Source organism: Ambystoma mexicanum, chromosome 10 (genome assembly GCF_040938575.1).
Source record: "Ambystoma mexicanum isolate Mex_15411 chromosome 10, UKY_AmexF1_1, whole genome shotgun sequence".
Classification (NCBI taxonomy): Eukaryota; Metazoa; Chordata; class Amphibia; order Caudata; family Ambystomatidae; genus Ambystoma; species Ambystoma mexicanum.
In genome coordinates this window covers 280,485,994-280,513,720 of record NC_090932.1, presented here as the reverse complement: position 1 = coordinate 280,513,720, position 27,727 = coordinate 280,485,994, and positions in this window count along the sequence as shown.

Below are 27,727 nucleotides of genomic sequence, written 5' to 3'. Positions count from 1 at the left end.
TGAGCCTTTTCAATAAGTAATTAATGTTGCTGGTTGCCATGGAAACAACAGGGCCCGGGTGGGGCCCACAAGGAGAAAGAGTCCTGCCTTGAGCATGGTCTCCATGACACCCAGAATGCCAAGGGTAATATCAATTATAGTTCTCAAGTGTTACTGTACATTTCTATGAAGGACTCACTAAGCGTGGCAGATGTGTCATGCAGGACGGCACCTCATGCCCCAAACGCCCACCACAAGGCGCTCGGGATGGACCACCTGGTTATATACCCCAACAAGTAATGTATGTTACCTATCAGCTGTTAAAGCGTAAATATATGCGTATAGTGATTATTTATTACATGTGAGTCCCATCAATTAAAGAGTCAATGGAACCATTCGTACCGGTGTTGTGAATCCTACATATTTCGAAATACATATTGAAGTACATTAGTGTTACGTCATGATTTTTACATGATGTTAAATCCATAATATACACACCTCGAAACTGGAACTTATGTTAATACATTCAACGTTCAAACCCCAATCTCAATGGGTCAAAGCAATATCCAAACAATTTAGATATTACAATTGAAGTTGCTCTCTTCATTCAATCTGTTTGGGGTCAAAGATCCCAATTTGTTTATGCAGAATGTTTCCCTTCTGTCCAATCTTAAATCGATATCTTCATGTGGATTATTTCTCGAGACTACTTCCAAAATTTGAAACCTGATCTGTGTAAGGTTATGTCCCTTATTTGTCCAGTGGCGTGCTACTGCTGAATTGAGGTTGCCATTCCTGAATCCTGAACGGTGGTCATTCCAGCGTGTTTTTGCTGGTCGTGTTGACTTAGGGACATTTAATTCCATAGATGGTATTGATGCTGTCACATGTCCCAAAGGTCTTCAGTATGTATAATCCACATGAAGATATAGATTTAAGATTGGACAGAAGGGAAACATTCTGGATAGACAAATTGGGATCAGAACGGATTGAATGAAGAGATCAACTTCCATTGTTATCTAAATTGTTTGGATATTGCTTTGTCCCATTGAGATTGGGGGGTTTGAATGTTGAATGTATTAACATAAGTTCCAGTTTCGAGGTGTGTATATTATGGATTTAACATCAAGTTAAAATCATGACGTAACACTAATGTACTTTAATTTGTATTTTGTAATATGTAGGATTCACAACACCGGCATGAATGGTTACAATGACTCTTTAATTGATGGGAACCACATGTCATAAATAATCACTATACACATATATTTACACTTTAACAGCTGATAGGTAACATACATTACTTGTTGGGGTATATAACCAGGTGGTCCATCCCGAGCGCCTTATGGTGGGCCTTTGGGGCGTGAGGTGCCGTCCTCCACAACACCTCTGCCACGCTTGGTGAGTGCTTCATAGAAATGTACAGTAACACATGAGAACTGTAATTGACATTACCCTTGGTGTTCTGGGTGTCATGGAGACTGTGCTCGAGGCGGGACTCTTTCTCCTTGTGGGCATCGCCCGGTCTCTGTGGTTTCCATGGCAACCAGCAACATTAATTACTTATTGAAAGGCTCATACGGCAACTACATATACTACAATACGGAAATGCATATGTGCAATCTCTGTGGAATAACATCATAACCTATAACGCTAGGAACTCCTAACGCTGTACGCGCATTAAGAGCACATAAAGTAGTTCATAAAATGGTCCTGTTACCTAGGGAACGGATCCAAACAGGAACTCTGGGCGCGTTCACAGCATTCTACACTGTGGACGCCAGTAGGTAAGCATGGGAGAACACATATTGAGTAAACTATGATGACATGGCTTAGTGACCAAATTCACCTTGGATATGTGTTTGTATTAGTTTCTGTGGCCTTTCCGGTGACATACACGTTGTGATATGGACTGCTAAACTGGTACACGTCGTTTGGCAGATACATGAAACCGCTCAAGTTGTATCCACTTCCATAAAATTGCTGCAACACAGTGTGAAGCACAGGTAACACATGACTAAGTTTTGTTACACATAAATAAGTATGAGTACTTCTGTGGATTTTGAAATTGATTTGCTCTCCTTGAATCTTTTTGTTTACATGTGCAGATAACATTATGAAACACGGAACGTATGGTATGTGCTTTATGTTACTATTTTACATATTATGAATGGATACTAATGTTAAATTGTGGACATTAAGGTTAAATTGTGGACATTAAGGTTCGCTCTGACGAAGGAGATATTCTCCGAAATGCATTGGCATAGGAACCTATAATTGTGGATATGTTGATGTCTACCCCACTAAGAAGCAATTTGTGACTAAAACTTATTAATACAGATCACGTTGAAAAATGACGACTTTGATTTGTTTTTTTCAATGAACAGTGCAAAATATATTAGAACTTTAATTAAAAGGAACATTCTCTTTGAAACCCTTTTTAGGGTACTAATAGAGAGCGACTGAATAGATAAGTTTTACTACCCAGCTTCCTGCTCCACTGTAATTTTGAGTCTGGGTGTCTCTAGACTCTTTTCAGTTGGCTCCTACAAAGTTTGAAAAATATAAGAGTTGCATTATATCAACACTTTTTAACTATTTATTGAACCCATTGTGATGCCCACTTTTCCTGTACTGCTAGCTCTAAAAACATATAGGGCCTCATTACGACCCAGGCGTTAAGGGTTAACGCCGTCGTTAACCCTTAATGCCTGATTCTGATTTTAACGGCTGCTTTTAGCAGCCGTTAAAATCCATGGCGCTAACCCGCCATGATGCTAATTACGCCACCGTAATTTACGGTGTCGTAATTAGCGCCTTCCCCACTCCCATTATGCCCTATGGGGCAAAAATGGGAATGGGGAAGGGAAAATGGGAAATGGGGATTTACCGCCCCACTCACCTTGGAATGGGGCGGTAAATCCGCCATCCACCATGGTGTAAACATAGTTTACACCATGGTGGTAAAGTTGGCGTACTTAGCGCCTGGGTCGTAATGACCCCCATAATCTTTAAAACTATTAAGTACATGGTTTATCATTTGTCTTCACACTATTAGGCTCTTCGTTATGCAGCCCTCTACAATTGGCTGGCACACTCGTGCCATGTATGGAACATTTGGTTCACTTGGCAGCACATAAGCTCAACCCCAGGTGCCAGGAGGTGGACTTGACTTTACCTCCCCAACCAATTAGCCCAACATCTTTAATCACCCATGACTTCTGACACAAAGATTGTCTTTGAACTTGGCCTTGCAAAGTATCCTTGTCTGTGGAAATAGATGGGAGTGCAGGCTCTTACTATCATTGTTCTAGGACTCCAAGCTCAACTCTATTTCCATCCTTGGCTCACGTGACAGTAGACCAAGATTAAGTCAATTTTGCAACATTTAAATGTCTTAAATGAATAAAACTTGGCACTCTTGGTGTTCTTTCTTTGCACCTTAACAAGGGATGATTCATCCTTTGCACATTCACTGTTTTCAAGAATAGATGACGGACCTTGGCTGCTTCATTTTTGAAACCAGGCCAGACAGCCTGGCCAGGCGTTTCCACGATCTCAACTTATTCATGCCACAACACAATACTCTGCCTTTCCTCTCCATGGGTCTGGGCTTACTAAATTCATGACACTGATGTCCAGTTCCTATACAATGCGGCTTCGTCTGCAGTCTATTCACTACTCATAGCAAGCTTCTATGATGACTTCGCCTACTTGCGTTTCAGCATCGGTACAATTATTGAACGGTCGATTTTCTGCAGCACTTCGCACACGTGCAATCTTCTTTTTGCACATGAAAGTTTACTCGATTCTTAACTTCGTCATCAGTTTCTGTAAGATCCATGCATTCTTCTTCAGCCAGTATTTTCGGGGCATCACTCTTGCCTCTTGTGATGTCAGTAGCTTCTCTCTTTGCAACTTTTCATATCCCCTCAGGGAGTTCCTCCCTCACATTGTCATCTGTTAGGGGATGCATTCAATAGTGTTTTCTCAGTGGGTACCTTATTTCAAATATCTGCTGCAATATTGACACAACTGCTGGTGCCAAACATGGCACGATTTCTGGCCTCCAACATATTGGGCCTCATTACGAGGTGGGCGGTAAGGGATACTGGGCGCCGGTAAGGAGACCGGTACTGGTAATCCCTTACCACTCAATTCTGAGGTCCCTTAGCGGGAACCGCAAGGGACGTGTAGTCGGACCACACGTCCCTTACGGGTACCGTTAAGGGACCAGGGCGCTAATTACGGGCCTGCCATTAGCAGGCCTGTAATTAGCGCCTTCCCCATTCCCAAGGAGCCCTATGGGGGCTCAAATGGGAATGGGGAATGGCATTTGGAATGGGGACTTACCGGGTATGCATAGGGTGGTATGTCCCGGTAAGTCCCCACTCCACCAGGTCGGACCTGGACACGATTTTGGAGCCAGCCATTGCGTTAATTGCGCCATGGCTACCTCCAAAGTCGTAATGAGGCCCATAGTCTCTGGCCTCCAACATATAGGAGGTAGGGGGCGGGATTTCCTGCAGAGGCATGTAGCTGCTCCTCTACACCACCAACCCACCCTCCTGTAGCGGCCATGGACATTTGAACTCCCAGTGCTTTGACCATCTGTTTGCTATGCCACATCATTTGAATTATTTATTTATTTATAGAACTCACCGGAAAGAATGCACAAAATCACTTACAAAACGTAATATTGGTAACAGAGCGGAGGACATGGGTCCTTGACAATGAGGTGAGGAAATGTGACTTGAAGGACAGATGTTGCAGGGGAAGGTGGAATTATCACATTCTGGTTTTGTGTAATAACATATCACCTTACTGATAGCGACTCCTACCGAAACTGATTGTATGGGAATATTTCAGCATTATAAGAGCATGTGAAACAAAATGAAAATCTCACAAGGTGATCTTTCCTGTACTAGAAATGTGATATCATGACACTGTTTGTTTGTTTGTTTGTTTGTTTGTTTATTCACTTGATAACGCGCACCACACCCGGAGGTAATGGGACGCAACAATATGCAAATGCAAAGCTTACATAGTTATACAATATGTAGAAGTATACACATATAATGGATGTTGCAGAGATACAGAACACAGTTCAGGGTACAGAATAGGCGACTCTATATTTACAATAATATATGATGTACAAATATACAATTTGAAGGGTAATTCGCTAAGTGGAAGTCACAGACTCAGCAGGTAGAGTAGAGACATACAGTGGCTGTGAGTTTCAACAGTGGACAGTGTTAAAAAAAATGCAAGTTACAATAGACTCGCAAATGTGGCACATTCCACTTATACTACAAGGTAGCATGCCGTTATCTACGGGATAGTGGGTAAGCGGCCAACAAAAGTAGGAGACTATGGGTCGGTCCGGATGATATGTTTGATAACATTTTTCCTAAAGTGTAGGAAAGGTTGGTCCCTACGCAAGTCTTGGGGAATAGTGTTCCATAGTTTTGCTGCCTTTACAGGGAAACTATTACCACCGACAGTGGTAATTCTAAATCTGGGTATAGTCAGACAATTGGTGTTACCCGCTCTGGTTGGCCTAGTAGAGATTCTTCATTGGAATTTATCTGATAAGTAGCTAGGGGCTGTATTGTTACGGGCTTTGTGCGTCAAAGACAGTGTCTTGAGCAGAATCGTGTTATTTGTGGATAGCCATTTATGTTGACGTCTGAGGGATGAAATGTGAGTTATTTTATTAGTACCTAGGGCTTCTCTTAAGGCAATATTTTGTAGTTTCGGGAGCTTCCAAATAGTAGTTTTATTAGCCCCACTGTAAAGGGTGTTACAGTAGTCAATTCTGGAGAGTATTAAGGCTCTGGCCAGAATCAGACAACTGTTCTCAGAGAGGAAGCGTTTACCGGCTCGTAACAGCTTGCAGGTGTGAGCTGTGGATGAATTAAGGGATTTTAATTGTTTGTCAAAAGACAGTGTGGAATCCAGATAGAAACCAAGGGTTTTTACCTCCTTAGAGACTTTGATAGTGTTCCCGTCAATATTAAATGAGCCGAACTCCTGTCCTAGTTTTTTTTATATCAGCAGGGCTGTGTGTGGCATGAGTGAAGATCCGGCACCAGGGCTGTGTGTGGCATGAGTGCAGATCCAGCACTGGCCTGGCCCATCACCAGGGCTGTGTGTGGCATGAATGAAGATCTGGTGCTGGCCTGACCCATCACCAGGGTTGTGTGTAGCATGAGTGAGGATGCAGCGCTGGCCTGACCCATCATCAGGGCGGCCTTGGCCTGTCCAATCACCAGGGCTTTGTGTGGCATGAGTGAAGATCCAGCACTGGCCTGACCCATCAGTAGGGCTTTGAGTGGCATGAGTGAAGATCCAGCGCTGGCCTGGCCCATACCCAAGGCTTTGTGTGGCATTAGTAAAGATCTGGCGCTGGCCTGACCCATCCCCAGGTGCTTTGTGTGGCATGAGTGAAGATCTGGCCCTGGCCTGACCCAACACCCGAGCTCTGTGACCCATACCCAGGTGCTTTGTGTGGCATGAGTTAAGATCCGGTGCTGGCATTAGCCATCGCCAGGGCAGTGTGTGGCATGAGTGAAGATCCAGCGCTGGTCTGACCCATCACCTGTCCTTCCTGAATGGAGATATGATTTCATATAGAAACCTAGGAAATGTCAATTTTTTCTTAGACAGCTTATCAGCGCTCAACTGAGTTACCTGGAAATACTGCTTCTTGGACAAACATCAAGGCATCTCAAATAAACACAGAGCTACACTCTATAATGATCGAAGGCCAACACCATGGCCTGGCTTTCACAGAGCAGCAACTACACGAGCTGTGGGGTGGATCACTGCAGTACCACAATATGACCTACAATGACACTGCAACAGTTAGCCGCTTCTCTGATGACTTACATCTCCCAAGTACGCGTAGGATCATCTCTGTCCAAAATGAAAAACTCCTAGCTTGAGGCTTACACAGCACTCTCTTGTCCAATTAGAAAGGTTCTCTCATGTCAGGCGCTAACATTATCAAATTCACTGTTACTCATTTTGATCAACCTCTGAAGGATTAAAAGCTCAGCTGACCTGTCAAATTCCAAACCTGTGAAGGGCAGGCTGCGCACATACTTCTGCACTAGACATATAGTGCCGGATTCAAGGAATTGTGTGCAGAAATCCCACAAGGGACGTGCGCTGAGGACACTTCTCGAGCCTACGTGCAGAAAGAAAAATGTATGCCCTGCGTATTCATGGAATTTACAGCGCAAAGTAACCGTATTCGCAAGTCACACCCGGAACGCCCCTGACATGCCCACACACAAAGCATAAACAGCCAGAACAGCTACCTTTGTGCGCTCCTCCAGGCACGAATACACACACCCGTCAAACAATGCGTGGGGTCCCACATAAGCAGGCCTGCGACTCGGGGACCCTGTGCAGGGTCCCCCGTAACTGTATCCAGCACCCTGACAACATGCGTATTAAAAATCGGAACTTAGTAATAACTCAAGAAATCTGTGTGCGAACCCCTGTAAAATGTTCCTGCACCCCGCTACACTGCGTATGCACACGCCTAAGTTACATCAGAACCCCAATTGAGTATACGCATCCCAAAATCCGACATGCAACCCCAACTGTGCGCAAGCCCCTTGACAGCTCGGACAGATGTGCCGAGCCAGCGGGAACTCCACGCAAGTCTAGGAAAAGTACCACGCATTTGTTTCCATGAATCAACGAAGGCGGATTTGTGCGTATTTACACGTGCAAGTGCCCTATTTTCCTCACTGATAATTCCATGAATCGGGCCCATAGTAACCTACTGATCTAACTCTGAAATTACGCACATAGGACGCAATACAGATGTCCGGGGCAAACGATGGACCCCCAGTGCCTCTCAGTCTATTGCTGCTCACTTAAGTCCCAGGCCATTGCTACTATTGTTCACTGCAGCCCGGATGGAAAAAAAAATACTCTGCCAACGCTTAGCGAGCTCACTACACAAGCAGAAATCGAACAATAAGGAGAAGAAAAATAGATAAAGGGAAACAAACATTCTTCTCCCAGATGGCCTTACCTCCTGTTACATGGGCGGAAGAGTGGCTCCAAGCCATAGTGCCTTCAGGGCACTAATAAAATGGAGTTTCCCTGCCAGAGTTGTTAGACCTTGTTAGGATGCCTGAATGAGAGTAGGCCTGTTGATGTAGGGATAGTATGAGGAGGGACAGAGACAATAGATATACATAAATAGGATCAACAAGAGGCCCAGTGTCATTACATGTGATCATTACACATACATTTTAAACTTGCATGTGAACAATTCACAGGAGGGGTGAGCGAGGGTCAGCTTGTGAGTGGTCACCAACAGAATGGGATCCACCCCTTCCTTTGTTAGTAAGTGGATCTTGGGTGTTGTCTTACACTAGGAGTCTTAACCACGTGACTCTCCAGGGGCTTTAGACTACGGCTCTCAGGATGCCTCCCCATTGATGTTGCTGGCTAGGGTTAGTGGGATCTGCAGTCCAAAACATCTGGACAATCTAATGTTGCAGACCCCTATCTTAAACAGTAGTGCTGTGAATTAAAAAAAGAGCTTTGGTCACTAGCGGGAAATCTTTCTCCCACCATGCACTGATTGGTCACACATCAGCAGGATTTTAGAATCGGGCTTCTACTGGATCGATGACTTGCCACTACCTCCAGCCTGGCCCGCATTCTCCCTCGGATCTTCGCATGTGGTACAATTTGCTTGGCATCAAGTGAATGGTGCATTTGCTATTTACCTGGTAATTTCCTGTAGGATGCCCTTGGAATGCTGCACATTATCTCAATCAGTCTCAAATCCAAACCGATCAAGCCGCTGTTTCACGATTTACATCATCATCACCTGCCAGAATATCGCTTCAATTTCCTGCCTCATTAATGCATCAGCCAGGGCCGCTTGGCGCCATGCCATGGTCTTTTTAATTATGAATTCTTTAGCGCTGTGATCGGTGCCGCCAGGCCATGGCAAATGTCCACACCGCTGTTTGGCGTTTTAATAACACGTATGAGAGCTAAATTTCCCTTCTCCAAAGACGTTGTATTTCCTGCCAGTGTGAGGCGGAGGAATCGGAAAGCATCACATCTTTGTTAAGGGCCTGCATGGGCCTTGCAGTGTGTGCTTTTTTGCCATGCAGCAATGCCTCGGGATAGAGAATTATTGGAATGCTTCTGAAACTCATAAAAAGTTGGCATCGAAAAAACCCTGAGGCCCTTGAAACAGAATGATCACATTTATGGAGCGTGCGGTTCAGGAGATTGTTGCTTGTAGACGTGGGGGAGGCTTAAATATAAGATATTGAGATTTGCCAGTCAAAGACATCCTTCACTGCAAGGGCAGCTGCATTAATTGGCGTGGCACACGGTGAGACGTTGATTAACTGGGCCTGTGTCTTCTAGATCACTTATTTCCAGTCCTGACTTTTTAACCAACTCCACTATTGTGAGAATTGCGACCATCCGCACAGTGGGTGTACGCATGCCTGTGCTTTATTTGAAATGTTTAATTAAATGGAAAGATGGTAGACCAAACTCAGGAAAATGTGTGGGGCTAATCCACACACATTTTTCTATGCTCACACCACGACAAACGCGTAGACCTCTGTACTCTGGTTGGACACAGCCTACAGGCACAGTCCGCCCTGTCTTATTTAGTTGGAATGTGGCAGGTAGGAGTACACTATGTCCTCTCCAGGAAGGGGGAGGGCCAAGTTTCCCCCTGGCATGGCCAGCCTGATTAACTGGCTACATGGATCTGCCCTGATCTTTTGCTCAACCCTGCAGCTGGTGCCCGTGATTTACATATTAATAGAGTGTATTCAGACAGGCCCACATGGGTCCTGGCTTCAGAGGTTAACAAAGGAGACAGGAAACCCCAACAACCTTTCATATGTAACAGTGTCAACCTGAAGCCAGCTCCCACACTCAGTACCATTGACAGTGAACATGTCATGTCTGGGACTGCGTGTTTACAGAAGCCCTCCCTCCTGTAGGGGGCCCCACTCATAAGGTATGAGAATGTGGTTTGTAGGAGTCACAGAGTCTGGTCTCGTCGCAGCTTAAAGGGACACCTTCAAGAGAGATCCATTAACCAGAGACACACTTTGTCCACAACAGACAGGAAGATGGGTGGGACATAACATCATGCATACAGGACATTGTTGGTAGGAACCACAGGCTTGGTTCTCTAAGGTAGGCTTAGCCTACACCAATCACTGTGGCCACTTTAAAAGAGGGTGAAGCCTCTCTTTTGGCAGATCATCTGAAGACTTTGCATGGAGTAGTAATTCGACCCTGGCTGTAGGTAAAGTCTGCCTTACATCTTCCACCAGTGAAGGAAAGCCAGGAACTCAAAAAGGGTAGCAAGATCCCTCCCCTAAACATTTCCCAGGGAACAGAGGGAGATACCGAACTCAGGGGTCCCTCTAGCCGCTCCAGAACTGGTACCCAGCCAGAACACAGCATGCCCTGCTAGGTTCTGCAGCAAGCTTCCTAGGTAGGAAGTGCAAGTAGGTCTCTGAACCCAAAACCCAGGACAAGGCAGCAGCCTATAACACACTCCTCAGCCTTGGGCCGTCTGCCTTAAAGGATGACACAAGCTCATTGAAGAAGCTGGGAGAAGTGCCTCGACAAGAATCTACTGACATCTGCCCTAAAGGACATTTTCAAGCCAGTTGAGTTCCTCAAACTGCATCTGACTGCAGCGCTGACCATTGTCAAGCTGCAGTTGTTTAAAGACATCTGAGACATCTCAACTAGTGCTTCAGTGCTTCAGAACCTCCAACCCGCACTGAGACAATGATTCCCGACCCCAAGCTGCCATGTAGGCCAGCCTGCAGCCGTTTGTCCAGCATTGCTCGCTGAACCGTCTTGCAGCCTGATACCCAGAGCAGATTCCCATCTTGAACTCTGTCACAGAATCCTTCAAAGCGCCCTCAAGCCGACTCCACCCTGTCGAGCATCAAGAACACCAACAGCATAAAGTATGTGGTGGTTCCGTTACCCTGGTCCTTCCCAGAAGGCCCCTAGAGACATTTTAAGACCCATGGCTCCCTTTGTGATGAAGCCAAGAAACCTTACACTGTTTTGATTATTTACCATACCGACTTCCCTCTTGTCAGTATCCAGAGTGTATATCTTTTCCTTCTTTGAAGCTGTCTGTCTTCAGCATTCCTTTACAGGGTGGGTTGTATTTAGTAGCATTGCTAGAACTGTCTGTTGTGATATGAATAAAGTAGGTAAGGTTGACACAATCTTGACTGGACAGCTCCTTTTATCATTGAGTAATAATTGTATTTTTGCTGTGTTGCAACTAACCAAAGATCCACAACCTTTCCGAGATAAGCCTGCCGTTTTGTCCACGTTACCAAAATTGGACAAAGAGGTTTACCATTTGCTTGTTATTCAAATCTGTTTGGATCCCTTCTGGTGTACCAGAGGTGTGGGGCTGATTGAGGGCTTAGAAACCGATATTCACCTCTGGACCACTTGTGCCCTAGAAGTTGATTTGTCACAACTATGCATGCAGCCCTTTAGACTTGTAGACCATAAATTATCACCAAAAAAACAAAATGCAAGTGTCAGAATGCAAAGTGATGTTTGCTATAAAGCCTGGATAAAGAAAATGGTATCCTGGTGACATTGAGGCTAACAAAATTGGTGTCATATAAAGTAAAACGTTAATTGTAAAGCACAATGACAAGCTCTTCCCTGGCTTCTTGGAAGTGTTATCCCATGGAAGGGTTATAAGGAAAGCGCAAACAAGGTGATTCCTTGGAGTGTCTCTCTCTACCGGCCTATATCCGAGGTTAGAGTATCAACCAGAGTGTTTAGCTCACCATCCTTTCACAGAAGAGAAATGTCCACTACATATCAGTCTTTGTCCTGCCCAATAGCAGTCCATCACCGAAATGCCAAGCAATTCTCTTCTAAACAAGAGTACCAACAGCAACGTCAGACACGTGTTTCGGCCTGGTTGGGCCTCGTCAGTGATGTGTAGCTGTATCTCTCTAAGAACAATGAGTATGGGTTCCACTTCAAACCCCCTTACTTATAGGGTAATAAGGAATATCATAGCCAATCAGACTGAAGCTTGAATTATCTGTGGTATCACTCAGGACCTCGAGGTGGAAGACAACCCCTTTCTAACACACCTCCATTTACAATTTAGAAGTAGCCATTAATCCGAGGCAGGGTGGATTTGAGATTTAACTGGACCAGTCACCGCTGCATTGCTCAATTAGTGAAGCCCTAGAGGTCATGGAGAGAGCTGTACAGTATTCGCAGCAGCATTGGTGGGTCCCTCATTTTCAGGGCAAGAGGCCCCCACTTTACCCCTAGCGATTGGGCAGGAGACTCCTGGATGCAGGGAGACTCTTAAGTAGACTCATTTCTCATGGCGGAAAAACCAGGCGACGGCCGGCAAGGGCATAGTTGGGTAGAAAGGGCACAGCAAGCACCCTGTTAATCTCCACTCGGGAGAGCAGGGTGTCATCCTGCTTGAGCACTACACGGAGAGAGGCAGGGGACCAATGCCTGCCCTGCCCTTATCAATATTCCTCCCAGGAGGCAGTCAATGACGTAATATGCTGCTCCAAGGTTTTTTGAGGAAATTCCAACTTTCCAAATTAAGAATTCAGCATGCTTAGTTTTACAAAGAGATGTTAAACAGAGTGATGGAGAGTTGGGTGTTTATGGTGACCCAAAAGGGGCTTGCTTAATCAAAAGGGCCAGAGGAAGACTGCATGATGAGGCGGTTTTTGGGAAAGGAGTCGGAGACCAAACTAAATGGCAAAGGAAGGCATAACATGAGGACGGGATGAATTTGTATTTATGTATGTTTTTTTGCATGTGACTAGGCACATTTTATTGTTTATGGGATTTTTTTGACAATCAAATGAGTGACTCCATGTTATCTGAACACTACTGGCGATTCTTTTGAATGTCATTGTTTTCTGGTGTGTACATTCAGTTCAGACAGACTACAACTCCCAGAATGCAGTGCTCTGTTACACGAATGGCCAGGATTGGAAACACGTGATCAGGTGGCATGGAGTTACCTTGCCACAACTATGATTTTTACTGTTTGAGTAAGAAGGTAAAAAAGCATTATTGTTAACCAGTTTATTTGTTGATGCCCTTCACATTTTAGCAAAGGGGGTAGGAGTTGTAAAAATGGAAGTTTGAAGGTCAAGGGGATTGCGCTGGGGATTTCTTCTTATGTTTGGCTGTGTGTGCATTTTAGTTACTTTGAAAAAAATATATATATGGAAAGGTAGAAAACAATTATTGTAGCAACAATAAATGGCACAGCCAACAGTTCTGTCATGTGTAGTCTAAAGCTTTTCTTTCTTGCAACTTTAGGTATTGCGATCACATGCCTATGCAGATTCACAAGTTGCCCAGTGATATCATTGCATGTCCAAGTTACCATCATCTGATAGGTTTTGGCAGAGCGTGTTAATATACAACCCATTACAGATTGTGTCATCACACAGTAAGGAAATCATACTATTGCCAGGCATTCCCACAAATGGCCAGCTTTTGCCATCGGACAACAGCGGCTAGCACAATTTATTAGGCATTTCAATATGTTGGTGTTGTACTTGCATTATATAATTAAAATGTCTTGATTTGTATAGTGTTCCATGGAGATGGGCCACTTCTAAGCTCTGTATTAATGTGAATTGTTATCACCCACTGATGGTAATTCATTCATTGTCCTCGGAATGAAGAAGGGCCCAATCGGCACCACCAGGGTTTCAGACTAGCTGCATGGCATTGTCCCATTCCCAAAACCAGCATGTTGCACATGAGCCACCCATCTGGCGTGCAACTATTAGCCAGAAGTTCTCATTATATGCCCAGGATTCACACCAGTAGGCAGCTATTGCCATCACATGCGTAAACTCATGTCCTTTTCTAGCTATTGCAATCCTGTACTCGAGTATTCACCATATGCCAGGCTTTCCCATTAGATGCGTGTGCACTCAAACCATTTGGCAAGTACGATTACACTTTGGCCCTCATTACAACACCGGCGATAAACCATGGCGCTACTAGCGCCATGGTTGGTGCCAGTGTTGTAACGGGTCCGCCATGGTTCAATGGGGAATTACCACCCCATTCCAAGGTTGGCGGGGTGGTAATTCCCCATTGAACCATGGCCCTTCCCCATTCCCATTTTCGCCCCATAGGGCTCTATGGGAATGGGGAAAGCGCTAAGTACGGTACCGCAAATTGCTGTACCGTACTTAGCACCAAGGTCCCTACTTTAACGGCTGGTGTAAACCAGCCATTAAGGTTGGGTCCTGCAAAGGGACCTCGTAGTAAGGCGTAAGTGTTAAACGGCGCCGCAGCCTTTTACAGCGCCGTTAAACACTTAGCGCCAGTGTCGAAATGAGGCCCTTTGTCTAAGTGTGGAGGTCATATGGCAACATGACTGTTTCACCTCATAGCTTACCTACTACTCTGGTCTTCCCTTATAGCGCTTTGAAGTAGTTCCAAGACATTCTTTATAACGTAAACTTACTTCATATAGTTGGTAACTGTCTTTTTCACCATTGCCTAACTCTTTCCCTTTATTTCACGGCCATCTTCCATTCTTCTGTCCAAGCATTTGGAACGGCCTCTGAGCGCTGTATTCACCAACTTAAGAGGGCTATTGGCTCTTGTTACACTTTCCCAATTGAGACACAATTGTTGGATAAATAGATCATGCCGCAACATCCGGGAGAGTGCCCTTCATTTAGACAAACCACCAAAAATGAGATGGAAAATGAGTTCCTGTTTAAAATATTTATGTATACGTTCTCTGCTTATTAATTTTCAGTACAAGACAGTAAAACAGTATTTAAATTGCAATGCCTTCATGATTTTTGAGGCGGAGTGCAATGTCGGGTAGCAGTAGAGGAGCAACTTTGGTGGGTGGGGCATAGTTGCGTGTTTCGCCCTGGGCGCAATATTGTCTGGAAACTGCCCTGCCCTTAAGCGTTGACAATGATGGCGCATGGCTGCCCGCTCGCAGACGCATCAAGTTAATGACACGGATCAGCACTGTATTGATTTCACGCGCTGTCACTGGCGCGTGTCCCGAGTCAGAATGTGCGTCAATGACAGCATGTGAAATCGACCCGAAGAGGCCCAGGCTTACACTCCACCACGGCCTGCCGCTCGTCCTGTTTGCACAAGCAGCACACATCCGGTGCTGTGTAAAGTACCAGGTGCTAACGTACAAGCATCTTGTCACTTTCACATGTTCTTGAAATGCTCAAGGTTCTGGTAACTGAGTGGAGACTAGACATTGGTGTCAACAGCATGGTTTTCATAGCTGGTGACCTAATGCCATGGCCGGCTCGAGAAAATCTGTTCTGACCCCTCCTTCAAACTGCCTGCGGGTCAGGATTGGGTCAAAGGAAGGCTCTCTGTTCACTCTGACAACCTCGCCTGGGCTTTGGGGAGGTGGACAAGCCTTGCACGTAGTGTGACACAGAGGAAGTGTGCACAGGTGCCTGCAGTAATTCAGTAGTGCTGTTGCCCATGACACAGCCTCGATAAAGCACCTCCCTGGACCTCCTCACAAAACTGTGTGCAGCAGCAACTGCATAAGCTTGTGAGTACTTGCTCACTAAGAACCAGGCTGCCGTCCTCCAGACATCCCAATAAACGAGATCACACAGACGTGCATTAGGAAAAAGGCTGGCCGCGGGTTTATTAAATAATAACAAAGTGCCCAATAGCCAGTAATCAGTTCTTCACCAAATAGACACAAGCATTACTTCCAGATAAAGCGTCATTCCTAAGAAACTACTTCTGGGTCAAAAGAGCCCGCTTCTGGCTGCTCTCTCTGGCCGGCAGGTGCTCCAGTAAGTGTTATTGAGTTGTTATGGTCTTTCAGATGAGAGAGAAAATCCAGACCTCCATTGCAGTGCACACTGTTTCTTAAGCAGGGGTGGACTGGCCTATAGGGAACTCTTGAGATTTCCCGGTGGGCCTCTACACCCTGGGCCTCTTTTGTGTGGTATTTCCAAATTTTCTCATAGTAAAAGCAATGAGCTTGCTGAAAATGTGTACTATGGGGCCACTTTGAACTTTATTTCCAGGGCCTCTTTTGGTCCCCAGTTATTAGTTCCAGGGCCTCTTTTAGTTCCCAGTCCACCCCTGTTCTTAAGCCAATAAAGTTAAGTAAAGTTTTCCTTTGCTTTGGCAATTAACTGTCTTGAGGATGTTTCTGTACAAATAATTTTACTCTGCGCTATCTGATGAGAAAGTCTGTGGAACTTCAAAAACCAATGCATTGTTCGATCTTGTGAATATATCTGTCTATGTTTCATATTTAAATTATAACCTCTCATTATGCTGACGTGACTAATCTCATGTCCTCTGCATACAGTCCCACCCCACAATTCTGGGAAAGGAACAGGCAGTTTTTATAGCAAACTCGAATTTACCAAACACAAGTAGTCTCCAACTTTATACCAACGAAATCACCACAATGTTATAGATACAAAAGCAATTTGTCGGAAAAATTAAGTGTTTTCTGCTGGCATGAATCGCTTCTTGTCAATACACACTTTTGCGCCCAGATGCAGTTTATTCTGCCTGGATATTTTGTTAAGGATTTCAATCAGGCGACACACTTTGTTCTCGGCCTAGTATGCGGCGCACAACTGAAATGCTTATCTTTTTATGTTGATTCAATATTGAGATGGTACACCACTCATATCACACCCCCTTTTCAACTACCCTGGGGTCACAATGGACCATGAACCAGGCTGGTTGGTAAAATACAATTTTTATTTATTTATTTGAAAATGAAAAATAAATCATAGACTTTTTAATATGGGGCAGCAATCACCAGTGGGGTGATAATAAGAATGAGAATGTGAGCAATGCACTGGGTTTAACTTACTAGTGGAACTTAAACACAGCACAGCCGAATAGGAGCACTTTTGGTTTAAGTAAGATAGCACTTAAGTTAGAATTTCCCCCTGCAATGTTCCCTCAACCCACAATTAATCAATTCTAAGCAGATAAACAGAAGCAGCAGGTAATCAGGAATGACAAATAGGAAACAGAATTCAAATCTGACCTTCCCTCCCCAAATAAGAGAGAAAACCCCCTGGCAATGTTATAAAATGACACTCGTAAATTGACAAATAGATAATGAATGTGTGTGAAAAACCTTGAAGCAAATATAATTCCTCACTAAAGCCAAAATGCAAATATAGTAACAATCACAAAGAATGAATTATCAAAAAGCATACAGTTTGAAAATGAGTGGCAGGCAGCTAGGGAGCAGGTGCAAGTGGATCTAAGTCACCTGGCCTAAGCCACGCCCACCTGGTGCCTTCCTGGTTGCCGCTCTTCTTCACCACTTAGCAAGCCCCACCCACCTGGTGCCTTCCTGCTTGCCGTTCTTGTCCCTACTTAAGGAGCCCTCCTGCCTCTTTTCCTTTGCAGCTGGGGAGCAGGTGCAAGTGGATCTAGGTCACCTGGCCTAAGCCCGCCCACCTGGTGCCTTCCTGGCTGCCACTCTTTTTTACCACTTAACAAGCCCCACACACCTGGTGCCTTCCTGCTTGCCGCTCTTTTCCCTACTTAAGGAGCCCTCCTGCCTCTTTTCCTTTGCAGCTGGGGAGCAGGTGCAAGTGGATCTAGGTTACCTGGCCTAAGCACCACAAACCTTCTTAGCCCTGCCTCTTCCTTTGTGCTATTAACTCTTAGATCAAGGGTGTCTCTCGCCCGGTGTCTGAAGAGAAGGGCAGACAAAGAAAAGGGCAATTGTCATGATGTCTACCCCCAGGCATCCAGACCAAGCCCATCAGCCCCGGGAGCAGGCATCTAGACATTTAGTAAAACCTCTGCAGCCCCGGCTAGGAGCTATCTGGGTTCAGTCCTGGCGCCTTAGGCACCAGGCTAATAGTAGAAATCAGTCCTGGCGCCTAAGGCGCCAGGTTCATAGTCATTACTTACCTCAGGCAGACCATGCTGCAAATGACTCCAATCCCACATGAAGCCTGAAAGGGACTATTTTTCTACAGGGACTATTTTTTACTCAGGTGTGGTTCTAGGGACTTCCTACCTGGGACTACTTTTGAGGCTATTTAAACCACGCCCGACCAGCAACACACGCTTCGCGTTATTCTGCATCCAGCAGCGTAACGCTCACCGTGCCTGCAGCATGCATCCAGTCTTCTGCCACGCCCGCCTCGAATCCGGAGCTCCTAAAACAAAGAGGAAAGAAAGGGACAAGGTTAGAAAATGAACTTATTTCTATTCCACACCTGATTCTGGATCCATCTTGTCTCCGGACCTGTAAAGAACATAATTTCTGCACGCGCCGCACCTCCAGCTGCAGCGCAGCGCCATACTCACCAGTCTTCACAGCATCCTTCGGGTCGGCGCTGCCTCCATCATTTCTTCGCCGAACTTCGGCACCTACGAGACAAAAGAAAACCATAAGGTGAGCCGAGGGAACCAACAAATATAATTCTTACCACCATAGACTTACCTGATTTACCACCGGAGGCATCCTTTTGTGACTCTCCATATTTTCACGTGCCGCATCTGTAAAGAGAGACAAAACAACACGTTTTCCATGTGCAACATTTACCGGACAGCACCGGGTAATACAGACTCTTACCTGAGCGCCACCAGCTGCCACAAGAGCATCTTTTCACAAGCCAGCTGCAAGACAAGAAAGGAAGGGGGGGAACAAGAGTGAACATCGGACATATTGAACTCTATGAATTTAATACTTACTGGTCCTCACCAGGAACCTCAGAGTCAATACTCTCCGGAACTCTCCCGAGCCTTCAAACCGGTGAAGTAACTGGAATTGACGCGCCCCTGCATATCCACGCAGGATGGAGAGCTCATCTTTGAAGAATATAAGGTGAGATTGCTGTGAGGGCATTTCGGAGCGGACCAGCACCGGGTAATACTGACTCTTACCTGAGCGCCACCAGCTGCCACAAGAGCATCTTTTCACAAGCAAGCTGCAAGACAAGAAAGGAAGGGGGGAACAAGAGTGAACATCGGACATATTGAACTCTATGAACTTAATACTTACTGGTCCTCACCAGTAACCTCAGAGTCAATACTCTCCGGAACTCTCCCGAGCCTTCAAACCGGTGAAGTAACTGGAATTGACGCGCCCCTGCATATCCACGCAGGATGGAGAGCTCATCTTTGAAGAATATAAGGTGAGATTGCTGTGAGGGCATTTCGGAGGTGATTAGTTAGGGAGGACTATGGGGGTGCCATCACTTGAATCCACAAGTGGCTAAATCCATCTCTCCACTTGCAGGAGAATATTTCTATGGGTTAAGCAGACAAGATTAGGAGGGCAGATCCAGTCAGTCATCGCTGCACTACTCATCACGTGGGTGGAGACCGCAGCTGTCCGGGTCCGACCGACGCCCCTGTGGGAGCCAGGTCAGCGTAACAGAACGCGAAGCCTATCTACAAATCCCCACCCGGGCATTATGGAAATCTCAGAAACTGACCAACTAGCCCTATTGTTAGGGGAACTTAGGGCAGAAGTGCACTCCGCTCGCCAAGAGACTAATGCCCTCAGGAGAGAACTGATTGTGTCAAAGGAGCGCACTGATGATCTTGCTAGACAATTACTGCAAAACCAAGCTGGGCAAACATCATTACCTGGATTCGGGGGGAATCCAACTCCTGTTTCATCGAGCAATCCTGTGAAAGTGGTTCTACCAGGGAGCATTCCTTTAGCTCCACCCGAACGTTTTGCTGGAGACCCAAAAAAGTTTGCTGTGTTTATGAACCAATGCCGCTTGCACTTTTTATGCAGACCTGGAGCTTTTCCGAACGACCAAACCAAAGTAGCCTTTGTAATATCATATCTTAGTGGCAGTGCAGCGGATTGGTCAATTCCATTAGTTAACCAGGATGACCCTCTTCTTTGGGATTTTCAAGGTTTTCAATTGAGCATGGAAAGACTATTTGCCAGACATTCACAGGGACAGGCCCTGGATAACGAACTTTTATCATTACGACAAGGTAACCAAGATCTACTAACCTATATCGCCACTTTCAATAGGTTAATGGTGGGAACCGGATGGCCAGAGGTAAAACGAATGACATTAATTCATTGTGGACTTCGGGGTGAACTCAAAGACGTTTTGGCCCAAGTTTTGAACCCACCTCAGAATTGTGCAGAATATACTTAGTGGTCCAGTTAGTCCACCGACTTCAGAATAGAAAAGCTGATCGAGCTAAATTTGAGAATCTGGTATTGGTTAAACCCAATGTTACCCTCAAAGGAACAGATGTATCAGAACTGATGCAGATCCGGGGGGGGGGGTCAAGGGACCCTTAACTCAAAAGGAAAGAGAAAGAAGACAGCAGATGCAATTGTGTCTGTACTGTGGGGCCTCAGGACATTTTCTACGGGATTGCCCTATAAAAACATCTAAAAGAGTAGTCGGAGTTGCTGATAAAAGTCAAACAGAGCCTGATTCGGGAAATGACCACGCCCGACAAGCATAGAGGTCCGCTTGCCGAGCTTGAAGAAGGATACTCAGACCTCGCACTTCATCATACCAATGGTCCTTGTAGATCCAAGGCAGCCATCACGTATGCACGCAGTGAGGGCATACATTGATAGCGGGGCCATAGGAAACTATGTGGACCACGAGTTGGCTTCTAGGATGAATCTATCTCTCTGCAAAAAGACCACTTCAGATGTCATCACCACAGTCGATGGAACTGAAATTGCCTCTGGGCCTGTAACTCATTCCACCGCAGAGATGACACTATTGGGTAAGGATGGGCATCGAGAGACTATTGTGTTTGATTTACTCAAAGCCCTGCAGTTCCAAATAATACTGGGGATACCGTGGTTGGAAACACATAATCCTTGTATTGATTGGCGAGAGAAGAGAATAACCTTCCCGGATTGTGCACATACTTGTTACCCGAAAAAACCCTTGAACCAAGGCCTGGCCACAATCGCTACTCCAGTCGTGCAGTTACCTCAGGAATATCAAGAATTCCAGGATGTTTTCCAAAAGGAACAGGCAAACACCCTACCACCTCACAGATCATACGATTGTCAAATCGATCTCATACCCGGTGCACAACCTCCATGTAGTAGGATCTACGCCCTTACGGAACCTGAAAACCTTCACCTACGACAATACTTGGACCAATACCTTGCTAATGGCTTCATTCGTCCATCCAGGTCCCCTGCATCTTCAGCTTTGTTCTTCGTGCCTAAAAAGGAAGGTGACCTCAGAACGTGCATAGACTACCGCGCATTAAATCAGATCACGGTTAAGAACCGATACCCATTGCCTATGATCCCCGAATTACTAGACCAAGTAAAGGACGCTTGCATCTACACTAAATTAGATCTCCGAGGGGCATATCATCTGGTACGTGTAAAAAAAGGCGACGAATGGAAGACTGCTTTTCGCACTAAGTACGGGTTATTCGAATACCAGGTGATGCCCTTCGGGTTGTGAAATGCACCAGCAGCCTTCCAGTATTTTATGAACTATGTCCTTCATGAACTCATTGACGTCTGTGTTGTTGTATACATAGACGATATTCTAGTGTACTCCTCTTCAGAATCAGACCATGTGAAGCACGTTTGTGCAGTCCTTGAGAAACTACGCCAGCACAAGTTATATGCAAAATTGGAAAAATGCGTTTTTCATGCTACGGAAGTTGAATTCCTTGGATTTATCCTGACTCCAAAAGGAGTCCGAATGGACTCTCGAAAGGTGGATGCAATCCTCAAGTGGCCATCACCCAGTTCAGTTAAAGGGGTACAAAGCATGCTCGGATTTGCTAATTTCTACCGCAGATTCATTCCGGATTTCTCACATGTTGTACACCCTATCACAGCACTTTTGCGAAAAAACAAACGCTTCTTGTGGACCGAAGAAGCTGAAAAGGCCTTCCAAGAGCTGAAAGCGAAATTCACATCTGCACCTGTCTTAAAGCATCCACGCCCCGAACTTCCATACATAGTTGAAACTGATGTATCCAGTTTAGCCATGGGAGCTGTCCTGTCCCAGAATGATCCTGAAACCGGTCAACTTCACCCAGTAGCATTTTGGTCCAGAAAGTTCTCGGCACCCGAGTTAAACTATGCGGTTACCGATAAAGAATTATTAGCCATCAAATCCGCCTTCAAGGCTTGGCGGCATTATCTTCTTGGTGCCAGGCATACCATTACGGTAATCACTGATCACCGGAACTTGCAGTATTTAAAAACAGCCAAGGCCCAATCGTCGCGTCAACTTCGATGGGCCTTATTCTTTGCCGAGTTCGATTTTGTGATCACTTATCGACCAGGTTGTAAAAATGGCAAGGCAGATGCCTTATCCCGAATAGGGATGGGAGAAGCATATGCGAACCCTGAACCAGTGCCTATAATTTCAGAACAAAGAATTCTTGGCATAACCACTCTACAGACACTGGAGGATATTCAAGTAAAGATCCAACAACTCTTCCATCCAACAGCCCTGCAGGACTGGGTGAAGAAAGGCTCGGACTACTCAGTCATCAATGACCTACTTTATTATCAAGGGCGACTATTTCTACCACACAAAGAACTACAAGAACTACTCATCTCCAATTATCATGACACCCTGATGGAAGGACACCCAGGTATCGCAAAAACTGAAGCTAAAATTAAGAGACAATTCTGGTGGCCCACCTGGCGAAAAGACGCAAAGTCATTTGTAATGTCTTGTGGCATTTGCGCCCAAAACAAAAGTCAGAAGAAAAAACCAGTTGGCCTCTTACAACCTTTGGATATTCCACCTACACCATGGCACACCTTATCGTTAGACTTTATTACAGATCTACCTCCATGTAATGGATTTAACACCATTCTAGTTATTGTGGATCTTTTTTCCAAGATGGCCCACTTTATTCCTCTAAAGGGATTACCTTCTGCTTTAATTCTGGCCAAGGAGTTCCTCGAAAACATTGTTCGAATACACGGATTTCCTTCCGTATTGGTCTCTGACTGAGGTAGTCAATTCATTTCACATTTTTGGAAGAAATGTTGTCAACTGGCGCAAATCGACGTGAGGTTATCAACCAGTCACCATCCCCAGACCGATGGTCAGACGGAGAGGACCTACCAAACCCTTGAACCGTACCTACGTTGCATGCTACACCAGACCGAAAGTAATTGGAAATATATTTTATGGATTTCCGAGTATGCATACAATAACTCTGTACATTCAGGAACCAGACAAAGCCCCTTTTATACCGTATATGGACATCACCCTCGAACCTCAGAACTAGATTCACCTCAGCATTTAGAAATGCCTGCAGTTAGTCATTTGCATTCTACTATTACACAAGCCTTTAAAGAGGCAACAGAACATTTGAAACAAGCAAAAGAGAAATATAAGAAAAATGCTGATCAACATAGAAGTGAAACTCCACAATACCAGATTGGGGATCAGGTTTGGCTGGCTACAAAACACATACCTCTGAAGGGAACTCAAACTTTTAACCCTAGATATTTGGGACCTTACACTATTAAGGCCATTATCAACCCGATAGTCGTCAAATTGGAATTACCCTCTAATATGCGCATTCATCCTGACTTTCATGTTTCACTTTTAAAACCAGTTCAACCAGGAACAAGATTAACCAAACCACCCGACCCCATCTTGACACATCGAGAACCTGAATTCGAGGTAAAAAATATCCTGGACTCCAAGATGGTTAAATCAAACCTTTTTTATTTAATCGATTGGAAGGGCTACGGACCACAAGAAAGGTTATGGGAACCTAGTGACCACGTCCATGCACCTCGGTTGGTGAAAAGATTCCATCGGAACTTCCCAGACAAACCAGGGCCCAGGGGAAGAACAACTTTAGGAGGGGCCTTGGGGGGAGTGCTGTCGTGATGCCTACCCCCAGGCATCAGGACCAAGCCCATCAGCCCCGGGAGCAGGCATCTAGACATTTAGTAAAACCTCAGCAGCCCCGGCTAGGAGCTATCTGGGTTCAGTCCTGGCGCCTTAGGCGCCAAGCTCATAGTAGAAATCAGTCCTGGTGCCTAAGGCGCCAGGTTCATAGTCATTACTTACCTCAGGCAGACCATGCTGCAAATGACTCCTATCCAACATGAAGCCTGAAAGGGACTATTTTTCTACAGGGACTATTTTTTACTCGGGTGTGGTTCTAGGGACTTCTTACATGGGACTACTTTTGAGGCTATTTAAACCACGCCCGACCAGCAACACACGCTTCGCGTTATCCTGCATCCAGCAGCATAACGCCCACCGTGCCTGCAGCATGCATCCAGTCTTCTGCCACGCCCGCCCCGAATCCGGAGCTCCTAAAACAAAGAGGAAAGAAAGGGACAAGGTTAGAAAAGGAACTTATTTCTATTCCACACCTGATTCTGGATCCATCTCGTCTCCGTACCTGTAAAGAACATCATTTCTGCACACGCCGCACCTCCAGCTGCAGCGCCACGCCATACTCATCAGTCTTCACAGCATCCTTCGGGTCGGCGCTGCCTCCATCATTTCATTGCCGAACTTCGGCACCTTGGAGACAAAAGAAAACCACAAGGTGAGCCGAGGGAACCAACAAATATAATTCTTACCACCATAGACTTACCTGATTTACCACCGGAGGCATCCTTTTGTAACTCTCCATATTTTCACGTGCCGCATCTCTAAAGAGAGACAAAACAACAAGTTTTCCATGTGCAACATTTACCGGACAGCGCCGGGTAATACTGACTCTTACCTGAGCGCCACCAGCTGCCACAAGAACATCTTTTCACGAGCCAGCTGCAAGACAAGAAAGGAAGGGGGGAACAAGAGTGAACATCGGACATATTGAACTCTATGAATTTAATACTTACTGGTCCTCACCAGGAACCTCAGAGTCAATACTCTCCGGAACTCTCCCGAGCCTTCAAACCAGTGAAGTAACTGGAATCGACACGCCCCTGCAAATCCACGCAGGATGGAGAGCTCATCTTTCAAGAATATAAGGTGAGATTGCTGTGAGGGCATTTCGGAGGTGATTAGTTGGGGAGGACTGTGGGGGTGCCATCACTTGAATCCACAAGTTGCTAAATCCATCTCTCCACTTGCAGGAGAATATTTCTACAGGTTAAGCAGACAAGATTAGGAGGGCAGATCCAGTCAGTCATCGCTGCACTACGCATCACGCGAGTGGAGACCACAGCTGTCTGGGTCCGACCGACGCCCCTGTGGGAGCCAGGTGAGCGTAACAGCAATTCCTATTTGGACCTGTTCAGACCAGGAGGACCCAGGGCCCGACCCCCTGCTCAGACAGCAGGTAAGCATGCACCAACATGTGTTTACACCCTCTATCCCCACAAGCCATCCGACCCCCTGTGGTCCTCCCATGATATTCCCTTGTGCCCCCCCCACTTCTCGCACACAGGTGTTGCCTGTTTTGCTTGATTCTTCTACCCTCCTCCAGCCTACTTCTGCAGGAATCTGTCCTGATAAATTCTGATTTCACCATCACCGTCTTGGGGCCAATTCTGGATTGGACTTTCATGGACTTCATTGATTCACGGTGTGTCACCCTTTCTCAACTCTCATGCTGGATTTCCTTTGCATCTTGACTCATGGTGGCCCTGAATCATGCTGTTCCCATCTTCATCTTTTATCCTGGCTTGCAACATTATATTTTACTACTGACTTCTGCAATTGTATTTGTTCTCTCCTCTTGCTTCTCCACTCTTTTTGACTGCTTACTCTCTGTTCTCTCCTCCTATCCCTTCTCCCTTTTCTTATCTCCTCCCCTTACTTTGTTCTATACACTTACTCTATCAGAATTGTCCCTGGACCTAGTATGATAGCAACCTCATCTGTCTCCTCTAACCTCCCTTTATTGCCCCCCCAGCATTATCTGAAATGTTGTCAGGCCTAGTAAGATAGTCGCTTGTTTTGTTTCTCCCCTCACTTTCTGCACCCCTCTCCCTCACCTTTTGTTTTTCTCCGGCTCTACCAGAAATGTCGCCAGGCCTAGTACGGTAGTCACCTGTCTGTTTCCATTTCCTTCCCACTCTCCTGCTCCCTTCCTTATCTATGTCTTAGCTCTTGCACTATCTGAAATGTCATCAGGCTGAGTACGATAGTTAATTTCACATCCTTACTGTTCATGGCCTGTAAGAATGTCATTGTATTTTCCCTTGTTCCCTCGTTTGCCTTGAATCACTTTGAAACACGTTGTGTATATGCGCTATATAAATTAACTATCATATCATATTAGAACAGATGTCAGCAAAATAACACGTTGGAAACTTTGCAAAACTTTGCGATTCCCGCCTGAAATTACCCAAACAATTTTTTAATAAAAACGGGTCAAATACACTGATTTGAAGTGCGGTATTTGGGTTGGGTGTTAGCTATAGAGCACAAGTACACTATGGACATGAAATTAGGTCTCTGGCTGGTAAATTGGGTGAGTTATGGCAGGTAGAGTGAGATTCTTCAGAAAATAGAGCAGTGAAAAGAGTAATTAGTTTTAAAATTGAAAGGCAAATCTTACTTAAACTAGATTTAATGGCTAAGAATAGAGGAACACCACCTGTGAATTTTAAAAGTTACGCTGCAGTTGTAACCCTTCACGCAGTGTACCCCTTTTCTTAAGGGAAAATTAATTTATTTAAACACAATATCGCTAATGATTTAGGAACTAGGAACCATGCAAGACAGAAATGAATAGAAACGTGGCGCTAACAGTAGAAATCAAGGGCAGGGTTGCAAAAATGATTCTGACAGCTTGAACAAGGTATCAGGATAAGGTATGGTGACTTAGAGAGTGGGATGAGGACAAAGACAAGATAGGCTATGGGTTTAGATGGGGTTGCAATTGATACTCACAGTCCACTTTTTAGTTTTTGGATTTTGGACATTCAATGGTTCGGGTCCCTACACGGCAGGGTGCCTGGCAAACAGCTGGGCAGTTCTGGTCACCGGGTAGCACTTCTGGACTGGCAATTCTGGTCACTGAATACTACAGGTTAGCTGAATGGCACAGGTACCTCTGGATGCAGTTTGTGGGATCAGGATGCTTCCCAAAAACACCAGAGCTTTCCCCTTTTGTTATTTGGGAATTTTAGTGGGTTTCAGAATTGAGGCCTTGCTGGAGCAGGATCAGCAATGCTTGGGTTTTGCAGTGGGCTCTGGAGTAGGGTCAACAATGTTTTGGCCTGGTAGTCGGATCTGGAGGCTGGATAGATGGAACAGGAACAGGATGCCGGCACAGGAAAATCAGGAAGAGCGTGTGTCTGTGTCTAGTCAGGGACTCTTATTTATCATGCCTAATGACATCATCAAAGTATATGACTGAGGCAGGCTTAACTAAACACGCCTCTAACAAAAGGATTGGACAAGGGTGATAGTCTCCTCCTCGCTCTCAGTTGGTTGGATTTCAGGAACATGATGTCAGATTTATGGTGTGAGTTTTACAATGTCCAAAAACCTCCGACAGTTACTTTAACAAAAATCCGATTTTGCCACAAACATACATTTATACAATTGCTATCTCTTAGCAAATTATATACACAGATTACATATTTTGTGCAGCACATTGCAGTCCAATCCTCCAGTCTGTGAGACCTTGTTTCGCTCTTCTACCAGTTTTTCGTGCTGTTCAATGGGATTTTTATGACTCAAAATTCTAAAACTTTATACAATCATCGGGGATTTATGTACAACAATTTGCATTT